The sequence below is a fragment of the Dryobates pubescens genome, chromosome 13, assembly GCF_014839835.1.
Source record: "Dryobates pubescens isolate bDryPub1 chromosome 13, bDryPub1.pri, whole genome shotgun sequence".
NCBI lineage: Eukaryota > Metazoa > Chordata > Aves > Piciformes > Picidae > Dryobates > Dryobates pubescens.
In genome coordinates this window covers 27,100,334-27,113,969 of record NC_071624.1, presented here as the reverse complement: position 1 = coordinate 27,113,969, position 13,636 = coordinate 27,100,334, and the positions used below count along the sequence as shown (strand labels likewise).

At 44.6% G+C, this 13,636-nt stretch overlaps 1 protein-coding gene across 1 annotated transcript in view; it reads right to left on the bottom strand.

The window, feature by feature from the left end:
* Positions 1–13,636, bottom strand: part of SSH2 (slingshot protein phosphatase 2) — a 97,227-nt gene that overhangs the window by 75,385 nt on the left and 8,206 nt on the right. The window lies entirely within an intron of this gene.

Sequence of the window (13,636 nt, the reverse complement as noted above, 5' to 3'; positions counted from 1 at the left end):
TCTGGGTTGTTCCCAGGAGCAGGAATGGCTGAGGCAGAAGCTGACTGTCCAGAACAGCCTTTAATCACAGAAGGACAGAAATACTGCGCCAAAGGCAAAGGAACCACGTTCGTGTTGGCACAAGAGTGGATTTGCCTGACCCCTGGAAGTCCAAGAGATGTATCAGATTTGTGGCCCTGAAGTACTTGTCTATATAATCCCAGCCTCCTTTGTGCCATCTGTTTCCCCTCTGGCAGACTGGCCATTACAGACACAAATGCTAAAACTCAAGTCTCCTTAGTAACAGGTTTGTGTTGATCTCTCCCACGCCTCCCAATCTTTCTATCAATCCTGTAATCTACTGGGATTTTCCCTGCAGGGGATATGTAACAGCATCAGTGGGGCAAAAAAAGGAGGATAGAAGCACTTTAGGGCAGGGGTAGGTGTAAAAAGAGAGTGCATGAAGTTAGGAGAACTAAAGTCTATCAAAACCAGATGTTCTTATGCTGGAGCAAGCCACCAACATACCTTCTGAGTGCCAGGTTTAAGATCTCACCTGAGCACTCAGTGCATCAATAGATCTCTTCTAAAAGAGCTGCCAATTCTAAACAGTGTCCCATCAATACACAAGTCTTAAACCACCCTATATATATCCTGCATCCCTAAAACCATCTTCTCTAGTACCTCAGGGGTAAGAACACTGCTAGTCTCAACACTATTAGGTAAGGAAGGACTATTTCCAGTCTGCAGAGACTGACTGGAGATCTTACAGCAAGTTTTAAGTGAGTGATTGCTGGCTGCCTTTGGTTCTTTAATCCCTAAATCCCCACACTCTCTTCTTGAGGTTAATCCAGTTAAAACTCTCCCTTCCCTTTGGCTAGTGCCTTGCATAAATAACCACCTGAAGAGCAGAGCTGCAGAAGCTAACACTCAGAGTATGGCACTTTGCAGAACTTTGTCCTGCTGAAAGAGACTGCAAATAAAGGAATTTCTTACTGCCCATGCCAGAGAAGGAAATTAAGATTAGCTAGGTAAGGGAAAAGGTACTCCTCATGGATTGCTTAAGTCTGCATGAATCAATCATCCAGTCCAATCCAAATCCCCCAGTTGCTTTCTGCCTTAAGATAACTCAAAACAGGTTTATGCTCCACTAAGATAAAGCAGCCTTAAACCAGTGTAAGCCCTTATGTCAAAATCCCCCTTTTTAGGAAGGGAACTTGCCTTCAAGGTCAGCTCTAAATGAGATGGATATACAATTTAGTCATAGAGGCCATGTGGTATTTGGGAAAGCAACACTGATTAACAAAAGGAAATCGCTTCTTTAGACTCTGCCTGGCTGATCTGGCTCAGCCACCTTCCTCATGCTGAGCCCATGGGCAGCAGAAGGAAAGCAGCACTGGAAGGCAGCTGGTCCTCAGCACTCAACCTGCCTGGAGAGGCCAGGGCAGTGTACAGCCTGACACATGCAGACCCCAAGGACTGTTTCATCATCCATAAAGCATCAAGAGTCCAGTCCAGGAAAGGTGCACATCCAGCCTCCCCAAAAAAGTCCCCAACCTCCAAATACACCCAGTGAAATGGAAAGGAATCCTGAGAAGAGTTATCTCTATTTCCTGCTATAACACAAAGTGAGGACAAGTGGCTGTATGAAAGCATGCCCTTTCCTGCCCATACTCACTTCCAGTGCCACTTGTCCCTTGGAGAGAAACTTGTGTAACCTGGCACCATGCCCCTGGGCAGGCAGAGAGGAGTTTCAAGACAAATCCTTCAGCTGGGACAGGCCTTAGGTCAGTGACTTGATAGGTCACACAGCCTCTGCCCACACACATATCTGCACATCTTTCACTGTGAAGCTTGGCCAGAGGCTCTGGGGCAGCACACATCACTGTGGGGCAGCCTGTCAGAGAAAAGTCATGGGCTCCCTGGTGCTTGTCAAACTCTTCAAGCCATGCACTAGATCCAGGACTTGGACCATAAGCTCTTTGTGTTTCTGTCGTTCATAACCAAGAGAAACAGAAACCAGGTTTTGAGGACTCTTCTTCCAAGATGCTCAGTCTCAGGGGTAGTGAGAATGAACAACTCCATCAGCTTGCTTGTCTAACCAGAGGCAGCAAGCAGCATATCCAGTCTGCTTCCCAGGCCAGATGCAGTTACACTCAAATAAGCAGGTGTGGAGTAAAGAGGACCAAACAAAGAGCAAGATTCCTGCACAGCTCTGAGCTGCAGGAACGCTTCTAGCCCCATTCAGGCAGCTATGGAAAGCTGCTGCTGGGTCTCTGGTGCACACTGAAATGCTGGTTCTGAATGGCCAATTAATCAGAAGTGGAATGTTTCTGCCTTCACAGAGTAGCTATTTTAAGATTGCATTATGTTCCCTGCTTCCATTAATAGGTACACATATAAAAAAAAGAAGGCAAGGCGTTACACCCAGCACTGCATTTGCCTCAGCAGGCTCCAGCGCTGCAGCTACAAACACCCAGAGGCCGGCAGGGGAGAGCTAATCAAGTCTCTTATTGACAAGCCATTCTTCTTCAAAGCTCCAGAGATCACCTTCTCATTAGGCCTGCTAAATCTTGATGGAACAAGTCAAGCCATATTGTTCACTGGCCACCCCTGCCCATCCCTCCATCTTCCATGGAGGTTTAACAGAGCTGTAGAATTCACCAAAGTGAAGGCAGGCTCTTGCAGCATCCCACAAGTCCTGCGGCTCCACAGGAGACCGACCCAGGTACTCCCATTCCAGACCCTGGTTTCTCTGCTCCTGTTGCCCATGCTCTCCAGAGCTGCCTTCACACAATGGCAACCAGCACACATCTGTGTCCCTCTGGATCCCCTTTGAGACCCTGTGAGACTCCAGCTATTTGCCAAGCTGCAAAGAGCTCATTTTTGGAGCAAGCTAGTAACTCTCAGGTTTTTTAAGCTAACAAAACTCCACTATTAAGGTAATTTTAGAGAACACAGACCCTTGCATTTGGCCAAGCCCCACCTCTCCCAATCTCTCCTGCACGTGGTAGGACTGCAGCTTCATCCACAAAATTCACAGAGCAACCTACCAACCCTCTCCAAGCCTCAGCTGTGACATCAGAGTTTGGTCATTGTGGTTTTCTGAGCGGGTGGACAGGAGGAGCTAAGAAGGGAAGCACAAATACCAGCCCTTGGCCAAGCAATACAGAGAAGCTGCATGCCAATGGCAGGAGCAATATTGTTTTCATTTTGAAATAATGAATAACCTTAACACAGGGCAGATGTAGTACACAGAGTCCACTTTCTGTCAACAGTTTTGTTTTTACTAACAGGTTTATACAGATTGCTTTAAATATCAGAGCCACAGAATCCAAAAGGTACATGGATAATAAATCTCATTAAAGTTAGAGCAGGTCAGCCCTCTGCTGAAGTTAAGCTGTAGATCCTCCTAATGCTCTTGAAGAAAGCTGGAGTGCCCAGCCAAATGAGGATTCTCTCAGCTCACAAATCCATGTCTTCTGAGCCAAGTGGAAATACTGCACGAGCTAAGCAAAACAGAGTTTTGTGTGTGGGCTGGGGTGGAGTTTTTCTGCTTGAATTTGGCTTTCCAGTTGTCTTTTTCATTTTTCAACAATGCAAAGAGCAAGCAAAAATCCCCAAATTATGAAGCAACAAATACTAGTCAGAGCTGAAAATAAAATCCAACTTAAGAGGAAAAAGGGTGATGCCAACCTCATTGTATTGAACCAAAGTTACTTTGATATTGGATTCAAATCTACAGAAATGCATGAGCCCACACAGGCACAAAAAGTACAACAAAGGCCAGCAGCAGAGAACTCTGGAGCACAGCCCATCTGCTGAAGAATGACAGCTACTAAAGATGGGACAGCTTCATTGTCAGGGCACCCACATGCAGAAACTTTGGGGCCCTGAGCAACCTCAGCTGGCAGTCGTCACTGCTGTGATTGGAGTCAAGAACACCGATTTACACCCAACAGCAGCTGCTGTATCAAATGCAGGGTGGGGGGAAACAGAGGGCTGGGCACATCAGTGCGTGTATGTGTGGAAAACACTAACACATGGTGTCAAGGAAGGAAATGAAATAGAAGGATGCTCAAATGCTGAGAAAAACTACTTAAACCAAACATATGAAGTTTGACCCTCTCAGCCTTCAGCTCTGGGGGAGTCAAGATTCCACTGTGCAGAGGTGGAATGGGCTCAGACATCAGCAGTGGGACTAGGAGCTGTACACAGGTTCACTAATGGCACCTTTAGTGCTCAGTAACTTTGGCCATTGTGGAGAAATGGCAAACCCTTGGCACAGATATGGTCACTTCAACTATGTTCATTTTACTGCAGTAATAAAGACATTGCTTTACAGATGGCACAACTGATATGTGCAAAAATGTCAAACAGAGTAGGTAACTTCTGACTTTCTCTGTTAATGCACACCCCCTCTGCCAAGGTGTAAAGAAAAATCCCCCATGATGTCAAGGTATTTCTTTAACCAAAGCATAATCTGGTTTGTTTAGGGCTTTGTTTTTTTGTTTCCTTGATTCCCTGCCCTGTTTTCTAAAGAGTACAGTAAGAAGAAAAAAAACCCAAACCACCACCAAAGCCACAACTTCTCATGCAGCAAACGATTCTGTGAAAATATGGAAGCGGTAGAAAATCCTGGATTGTGTTTGACTAGTGAACAAGGTCACAAACTAAGTAGTCTGAGAATTTCTGGTATCTTAGCACCTTTTTTCCACACCCCCCCACCCCACCCCTTCACTACTTAGCTCAAAATGCAAGACCAACCAGAACACATGATACAGCCTACACTGGTAGAGGCAAATACATGGTTGAAGTCACAGGAGCACATTCTTCAGGGCTCATGAACCATCACATGACAAACATCACAAGAAGGCAATTTACTAAATGCAATTATAACTTGAAGAACTTAAGAATAATAATGAAAACCATTATGGAAACATCTCTTAGGAAGGGGGAAGGAGCTATGCTTGAAAAGACCAAAGCAAATATCAGCTCTCACATTATCTGAAGCTTTTGATTGCTGGTCCTACCATATAAGCTGGCATTGCCTGAAGCCCCTAATACATACTTTGATTTACAAAGCTCACAGCCAATAAAACAGTCAACCAGCAGTCAGTGAAGACTTTATCAGTAAGCCTCTAAGAAACACACCAATATTTGAGTTTCATTGCACAGACTGTGCTAAACCTTTTCTGATTTTGCATATTTGAAAGGCAGCAGCCTGCTCATTTGCTAAAAGGCTTCTAAGTAAGAATGGCTTCTTTTCAAAAAAGCAAGAGCAGACACAACCCACAGCCCTTCTCTGTAGCTGTCAAGATGTACTGACAGCTATTCAGAAGAACACACATCCAAGGTCTGCTTCCAGCTCCAGCCAGATAAATGGGAACAAAAGCAGAACAGCCTCTTAACAAGATGGCCCTGCACTAACTGCTTTTCACACTTGCACTACCTGGACTGATTTCTGTATCAGGACAAAGAAACTTGTTTTTTATTTCATAAGAGCCACTTTCATTGAAAAAGACTCAAAGCCCTGCTAACATTTTATCCTGACAATTTAATCAAGGATTGGTCCAGTCCTGGGGTAGTGCTCAGCATTCAGGGATCCTGAAGGCTCTTAACAATGATCCACAGGGCCGCTATCAAACAGATCACTGTAGACTCATCCTTGGGATTAAGTCATCTCTATTTGTGAGCCCTGATGTGATGATCTGTCTATTAGAGAACATAAGTAGTGCATGAAAGCCTCTTCAAGGCCTTCACCACCATCTGTGAATTACATTATTAACAATGGTATGAACTTCCTAAGAGCATCTGGTTCTCTCCCCACCCCCCTCTCAAATCACTGGAAAGAGCTCTTCAGTAGCAAAACAGGCACAAGCAAAGCTGTATCCTTCCTCTCCCTCCACCTTCTCCTGCCCTCAAACAGCAGAAGAGAGATGGGGTTCAGCCCTCCATTTCCATACCCTACATGAACTCTGCACACCTCTTGCTGTTATTAAATGAAGATGAACTGGAACAAGTGCCACATGTACCAGAGGCATTTAACTGGGGAAAGTTTGTTTCATTGATTTGCAGAGACAGCATCTGAAGTAAGAATGATGCTGCTGAGCTGCTGCTGCACAATGCATGCACTGAGGCACAACAGGGGCTGCAGTGCTGCCCCAAGACCTCACTTCTCACCAGCACAACTGCTGAAGTTAACCAAAACCAGGCAGCAGCCATTAAGCCAACTTGAATGGTTACTGCTGTAGCTGACCTTCTAGATGCAAAGATGCATTTTGTCATCCCCATCCTCCTCCCCACCAAGGCTGTTTCAGTGGCTTATTCTGAAAACATGCCAGCTTCTTGTAAACAAGAAGCAGGAAGAGGCAGTATCACCCAGGACATCAGAGCACACTCTCCACTGAACTTTGTGCAGAGTTCACATCAACCAGCCTCCTTGGCTACTCTAAGGGATCATTTCCTCCTATCTAATTTTCTACTGCTTGCTCTCCAAACCCAGCTGCTTTTCTTGCTCTATGCATAGGCTTTCAGGAGCTTCTCATCACCCCAACCTTCTGTGTACATCAGCAGCAGTTTTTCCATTCTGGTTTTCCACAGTGCAATTCTTTGGTTGCACAACAGTTCACAATTCAGACAACACTGTTACAGCCCTGGAAGATACAGCATCTTCCTCTGTCTTAAATCAGCAGTACTTCTTGAAAGAAAAAAGCAACATTATGGCCAGCTCAATAAAGACTTCTATTCAGCAGGGAACAGCACCCAAAACGATCCTGCAGCATGCAGTAACAGGCTGAAAATACTGGGTGGGGGAGGGAGAGAACAGTGTTTCTGCACAAATTCACATGAACCTTTCTCCTAACATACCATTCTGATATGCCCACATTTCAAATAAGTACATAGCCAGGTCTGTGCTGAGGTGCTTGGATGCTCACATAGAATCATCTGGTCGGAAAGACCTTAAAAATCACTGAGTCCAACCCATAACCTAACATCTCCCTGTACACAACTGTTAGACCACATCCAGAAATGCCCCAAAGGGCTGTCACCTCTAATTGCCTGCTGAGTTTCTTAGTACTAAGCCAGATTGTACCTCATAATGACAGAGTTCCTTCAAATAGTGTCCTCCTAAAGCCTTGGTCCCAGACAAGGCTGGGTGACTAGTACCAGTGTTTCTCACTTGGATTTCTGCAGTTTGGTCACTCACTGAATACAGAATCAGGGAATTACAGAATGGTAGGGGTTGGAAGGGACCTCTGGAGATATGGTCCAAAATCTGGTACACCTAGTACCTACTCCTACTGTAATTAGAGGTAAATACAGAATATGTTCATGTCTACAAAATGATGGGCAGATGTGTTTATTTGGGGTCACCATCACTGTGATGTGCTGCCTGAATGCAGGCTCTTGGGTCAGGTCACAAGAGGCATTTACTGCTGACCTCGAGCTACAGGAAAGGAGGAAGGCAGAGGCACACAGCAGCCTGCCTCCAGATTGGTTCTGCCAGGGTTTAATTTCATTTAGGTCATGACTAGTCACTCTGCTTTGGGTGGCAGGTCAGGCTGAAGATGAACAGCTACCCAGACTCCTGGGGAAGCATGTAGCAGTGATTTTATGCAGCCATTTAAACAAGAGAGCCATAAGAAAATGAAGCTACTTTTATTAGAAGCTCTGCTTATTAAGTCCTAAATTCTCACTGCAAATAACTTAATGGGAGGGGTGCAGGGAGAAGAAAGAAAAAGAAACTGGCAAGTCTTGAAGCAAATTAATGATAATTAGAGATGGGCATTGCCAGGACCAGCTCCCTACATACAGTAGGAGCACAGCATCCTATTGGAAGGATCTTAAGTTGCTAACATTGATACTTGGAATGACAGCAGCTAAAATTGTTGTGACTTCCCAATTTCAAACAGTAGGTACAGGTGACCATGCAATCAAATTAGCTAATATTTTGCTAAATCAGTGCATTGAATATGACTCAGTGAGCTCATTTTTGGAGGCAGTTCAATGCCTCACTTCTAGGACTGATGTCACTGTCACATGCTTGGAGAGGATCAGTCTGCAGCTGGATATTTTAAAGCCTTCTCTTAGGAGTAAAGTCAGAGGATTTCAACAGCATCAACTAATGAATTTGTGTTTTCTTGTAACAGTTCAGTCACCAAATCCAGTTGTCAATACTTCTGTGAGAATATCAGGCCAGTTCAGGCAATTCCCCCTCCCTCCAATACAAGCCACTACACTGAAGAGTGAAAGACTGAAACAACTAAGTTGTTTCCACAGAGAAAGTGTTTCAACAGAAAAGGAAATCAACAGAAAGACAAAGAAACAGGAAACTCTCACTGATTCTGACTGGCTTGTGATAAAATAATTAGCCACTGAGAACCTAAGCTCAGCAGATGTAAAAACACATCAACAAACATTAGCTGGGTAAAAGGTGCTGAGCATCAGCAGCACAAACACTTCAGCAGGGACATTCAACCCTGTGCTCAAATCCCATTCACTAACAGACCAACTGTGAAGCCATCTTTTATTTTGCCATAACCCAGGGGTGTCACTGAAGTTCGGTGGCAAGTGCTCATGCAGTATCTGTGAAGTCTCCCACACGCTGCTTGCCCCTGGTACCAAGCAGGAACAATGCATTGCTGCACAGCAGTGTCCTCAGTGCTCAACTGCATGCGACTTTGGGGCAGAAACCCAATGCTCAGAGGGGAGTGTTGTGTGCATCAGGCTGCAGGGGCAGGTGGTGACATTGTCAGCAAGCTCTCAGCACTGCTTACCTCCACGCCCATTGATGTCAGTAGAAGGCTACATATGAAAAGTCTCTGAAGAGGAGGCTGAAGTGCTCCCTAACCCATGGTGCTGTCCATACACTATACTTAAGAAAGAGACAAAACAAAAAAACCACAGAAGTGAAGCAGTATGAAATTGTAGCTTTTCAAGTCTCTTGCACTCCATGTTCCAGTTCAGAGGTCAGACTATGCACCCATCAGTTCTGAGCAAGCCCTTCACCACACTGCCCAAGCCTTTCATGTCTCTGGAGCGTAGGATCAGAACAACAGTAATTCACTGCAGGCTTGTATTGCTCCCAGAAGACCTTGGATGAAGATGACAAAGCTTCATGTTCTGTTCAGCTGTTAAATTGTTTTATGAGACTAGCTACTTTAGTCAGGGGCTGTAAGAAAACACACAACCCTCACGTAGCACAGGGCAGGGCCCATTTCAAAGATCCCTTCTCTCAGAGAGGTTCTCAAGCTCTGCATCTGTTCCAAGAGCAATTCCATCCATCCTCATCCACTCACCCTCATCCGCAAGGCTCCAAGTTTCATTTGCAACAGAGAGACAAAGGCAAGAAGCCCTAAGCTACCATGGACAGTAAACCTCCACCACAGGACTACCAGGACAACTAGCAGCTCCAGTGCCTTCAGAGGAGCTGACAGAAAGACCAGGTACTTGAATGTCAGTGTGTGCAACCCACACTGTGAATCTACAGGTGGATAAACACATTTGCTGCACAGGCTGCAGCTAGGGTCAGGGAAGGTTATTATAGCCATGATAAACTACCTCCCACTATTAATAGTATTTAACTCCCAGAGCCTTATGACTTCTTTTCATGCTGTACTTTTTAATCCTGGGCAGCTGGAGAAAGAAGAGACTAGAAGAAACAACAAGATCCTTACATGTACAAGTTCTTATTTAGCTGCTTGTGGCTCACTAAGACTTTCCCTCTCAATTTAAGAGAAGGTTTATGTATTTAGTGAGCACCTCAAGGGTTTTAAAGTGAGCAGAACACATCCTTAATTCCAAACTATGCCATTTGCAGGCAGAGCTCCATTTTTTTTTTTCAGAGGTTTGAAGCCATTTGGCAGTTGTACACAGCCTGGACCAGCCTGCACATTTTTCTCTCTTTCTCTCTCTCTCTCTCTTTTTTTTTAAATTTTAGACTTAATGTAGCATGTACTCTCAGAAAGGTTTACAATGCAGCCTTTTGTAGTTAACTTGCTCCAAGCTGGGCCACTGCCAGGTTGTTATCAATGACATTTTAAAGCAGATGAATGAAGTTCTTATTACGGTGACAAGCAGAATTGTGATATGGCACATGCAGACACTGAAAGAAGAGAGCTTGCTATTAGTTTGTCAGGTTAATAAATAAAATAGTGATTTAATGAATAAAAGGCTTTTATTAGGAAACAAAAGATCACAATTAATATTTATAAAGCTCCAGGAGTTTAGAACACCCTTTAAAATAAGATTATTCCATTTCACTCAGAGTCACCATCATGGATTAGAGATTCTTGAACACAGCTTCTCCTCTTAATTCTCTTATCATAGCAGAGCAATGCAGAAAAGAAAGCTCTGCCTTCTGAATTGGTTCAGGCCAGGCTCAGGCCTGCTCCACTGCTCCTTCAGGAGGAAGCTGCTCCATTTGAGACTGGCAATATTGAACCACACAGAATCACCAAGGTTGGAAAAGACCTCAAAGATCATCAAGTCCAACCTGTCACCACAGACCTCATGATGAAACCATAGCACCAAGTGCCACGTCCAATCCCCTCTTGAACACCTCCAGGGATGGTGACTCCACCACCTCCCTGGGCAGCCCATTCCTATGACTAACGACTCTCTCAGTGAAGAACTTTCTCCTCACCTCAAGCCTAAACTTCCCCTGACAGCAAACATTTCTGTTACATCTTCCTGGCTGCAGCTAAAGGCTGCACCTGTTGGAAGAGCTGCTGGTTCCTTATCACAGCAGGAAGTTCTCACGTTTTACACAGCGTGCTTCCACAGCACTCACAGGCACGGAAACCAAGCCAAGAGGAGGGACACTGTGCATTAGCAAAGCTGACTGCGCTCAGAAGTCAGCTGGCAAATCACTTCCCATCCTCTGTTCCCCCCCCCAAAATTTCTTCACAAATACCCTGCTGGTCTCTCTCAGCCGCTTCAGGGCTCTTCAGCATTTCCAACAGCATGTGCAAAGAAATGTTCACTACCAAAGTGAAGTATAAAATGGGAGAAGTCTGGCCAGGATGTCCTACTGCAGAGCAAGTACTGAAATCGTGATGAATACAGATGGCTTCTCACCTCAAGCTCTCTTTGCACCTACCCCCTTTAACTCAAAGCATTCTGTGGTCATCTGCCCTGAAACCAAACCTGCCAGTTTGAAGTTTAAACAAGCTAAGTAGTTTGGATTGGGGTTTGTTTGGGTTTTTTTTCTGGGGGAGTGTTTGTAGGAGGGGTTGTGTGTTTGGTTTGGGGTTTGGTGGTTTTGTCTCCCTGGGGTTTTTTGTTTGTTTGGGTTTATTTATTTATTTAGAATGAGGCAGATCTCAAGTTTAGAATCAAAATGTGAGCGATTACTCAAGCTTAAAAATTTATTTTGGCTCCTGCCTTCTCCTCAAATACTAAAAATCTGTGAAACTTTTGCCTTCTCAAGAGAAAGTTGAGTTTGAACTTCCTCACTCACAAGAAACCATGCAGAAAGTGTCCTGAAACAACCATCTCAGCCATCGACAGTCAACATGAACAGATTTCAGTTAAACAGAGCTTCCTCCAGACGAGAGCAGTTTCTGGTATATGTGTAAAACAGAAAAAAATCCACTTCAAAGACCAGAAGTGTGGGTTGCAGAAGCCTGTGGCACAGTTGTTATCTTTGCAGCATGAAGCACAAGTTGAAATCAGGGATCTGCAAAGTACATGTGAAAAATACTCATTTCACCCACTGCGACTATGCAAACTCCTCCAGTCATACTATAAACCTTAGCTGATAAAGCTTCCCTTGACTTCAACTTTATATAATTATGCCCAACTTTTGTGAAGGCATCTGAAAATGGGCTATTTCATACTGGTTTTCCCTGCAAATCTCTTTAGTTTATTTTAAGATCCAGGAGCAGAGCTGAAGCTGCACAGAAGGACAATTCAGTCCCAGCCCATCACTGAGGCAGTCCCAGCCAGCACACAGTGAAGAGCTGAGGGACAGAGTGGCAGGCTGACACAAAAAGCAAGAGGTGACACATTAATACTTGATCTCCATCTGCAATTGTGCTGACAAGTTTAGGCAATGTTAGTCCTGACCCACACAAGAGGGGTAGCTGCTGCCTGCAGATCCACTTCAGTGTTGAAATTCAGGCTTGCCAGCACATTCTATGAACGGCTGTGCCATCAAAATACCACCAAGAAGCAAGAAACACCAAAAAGAACAGCAACCAAAAAAGCAGTGCCTATATTGTCCTGTTTCACTTCACTTTTTGGAGTCACAAGCTTGCTACACCACACAAGGACAACTCAGCTGAAAACAAAACAGAGGAACCTCCCAGCAAAGAAACTCACTGGATGTTACATAAGAAAAACACTTGCTCAGAAAGTGAATTGAGTCTTTGCCAAAGGTTCTGCAACTCTAAAAGCAAGGGAGAAAGCTGTCATTTCAAGGTTTACACCTCACCCAGGAAGACAATGCAATATGGCAGCCAGTTAACTCTTGCATGCCACATTTTGAAGCACTGTATTTAAATACAATGGTCACAGCATCATCTGAAGAACATGCCCAAAGCTGTTTGTTTTAAACTGTCTTAAGCTGCTGAGGAAGGCTGTGGAAAGGAAAACAAAAGGACAAAAACAAAAAAATAACAAACCAAACAAAATCAATCCTTACTCCGTAAGGACTGCCACCTAGCATTTCCTCTTGCAACTAGGTTTAGCTCCTGTCTGTAGGTCAGACAGTTGAGTCACTTTCCTGCTGGCCCTACAGCTATTTATGAGCTACATTTGCAGGGTGACACTGCTTCCTACAGAAGATGCTCCAGAACTCAGAACTACTGCAAAGAAACAGCAGACTCAGGATGATGCCTGGTACTGCACATGAAGCAGGACATCTCACAGACAGCTGCTGCCCTTCTGCTCCTAAGCATGAGGTCCACACACAGAAGTTCTGGGTCTCCAATTACAGTTTGCTGAGGATTGGCCCTTTCCTGGCTAAGCAAGACCTTGCAAACGTTTATTTTTCTGAGGAAGGGACAGCAGCCCACAGGTTTTCCACACGCAAGGGAAGGTTAGGAGCTTTTGTTTCTACGTGCCTGGAACATGGCACTTGGGACTCTTCAGCGCTCAGGAGCTTCAGAGATTCATGGGAAAGTTCATCTTCAGATGGATTAAGCCAAGGGGTTGGCCCTGCATCACACAGGAGACTCAGACTACCTCTAACTACTAACAAAGCTCTCCTTTGGAAAGCAAAGTATTTTACACACACAAGACATATGTCCTATCCTTCCCTCTCATCATCACACCAAAAGGTAGAGAGATGAAAAGCCTGAAGTGTTTTGGTTGGTTTTTTCCTTAAGACTCCTAATACACACATTTCTCAGATGTTAGCCACTGAAGCTGAAGCAAGCCAGTTGAGCAAGTCTTAAGAGTTCTTGCTGCAATTTTAAATGTGATAATTCTGTACATCAAAACAGAAGGGACATGGTAGCAGCCAGTGAGAGTGATAGGACAGCTACAGTTCCCTGTGACAGGACCAGTTTTGCAGATGAGAATCCACTTCTCAGCTATTTCATCCAGTTAAAAGTGGAAGACAAATGAACCTAGCTCTGCAGCATTTGCCCTTTTGCTAAGCAGGCCTCAAGACCTGAAAAATGAATGCTGCATCTCTCAAAAGAATCCT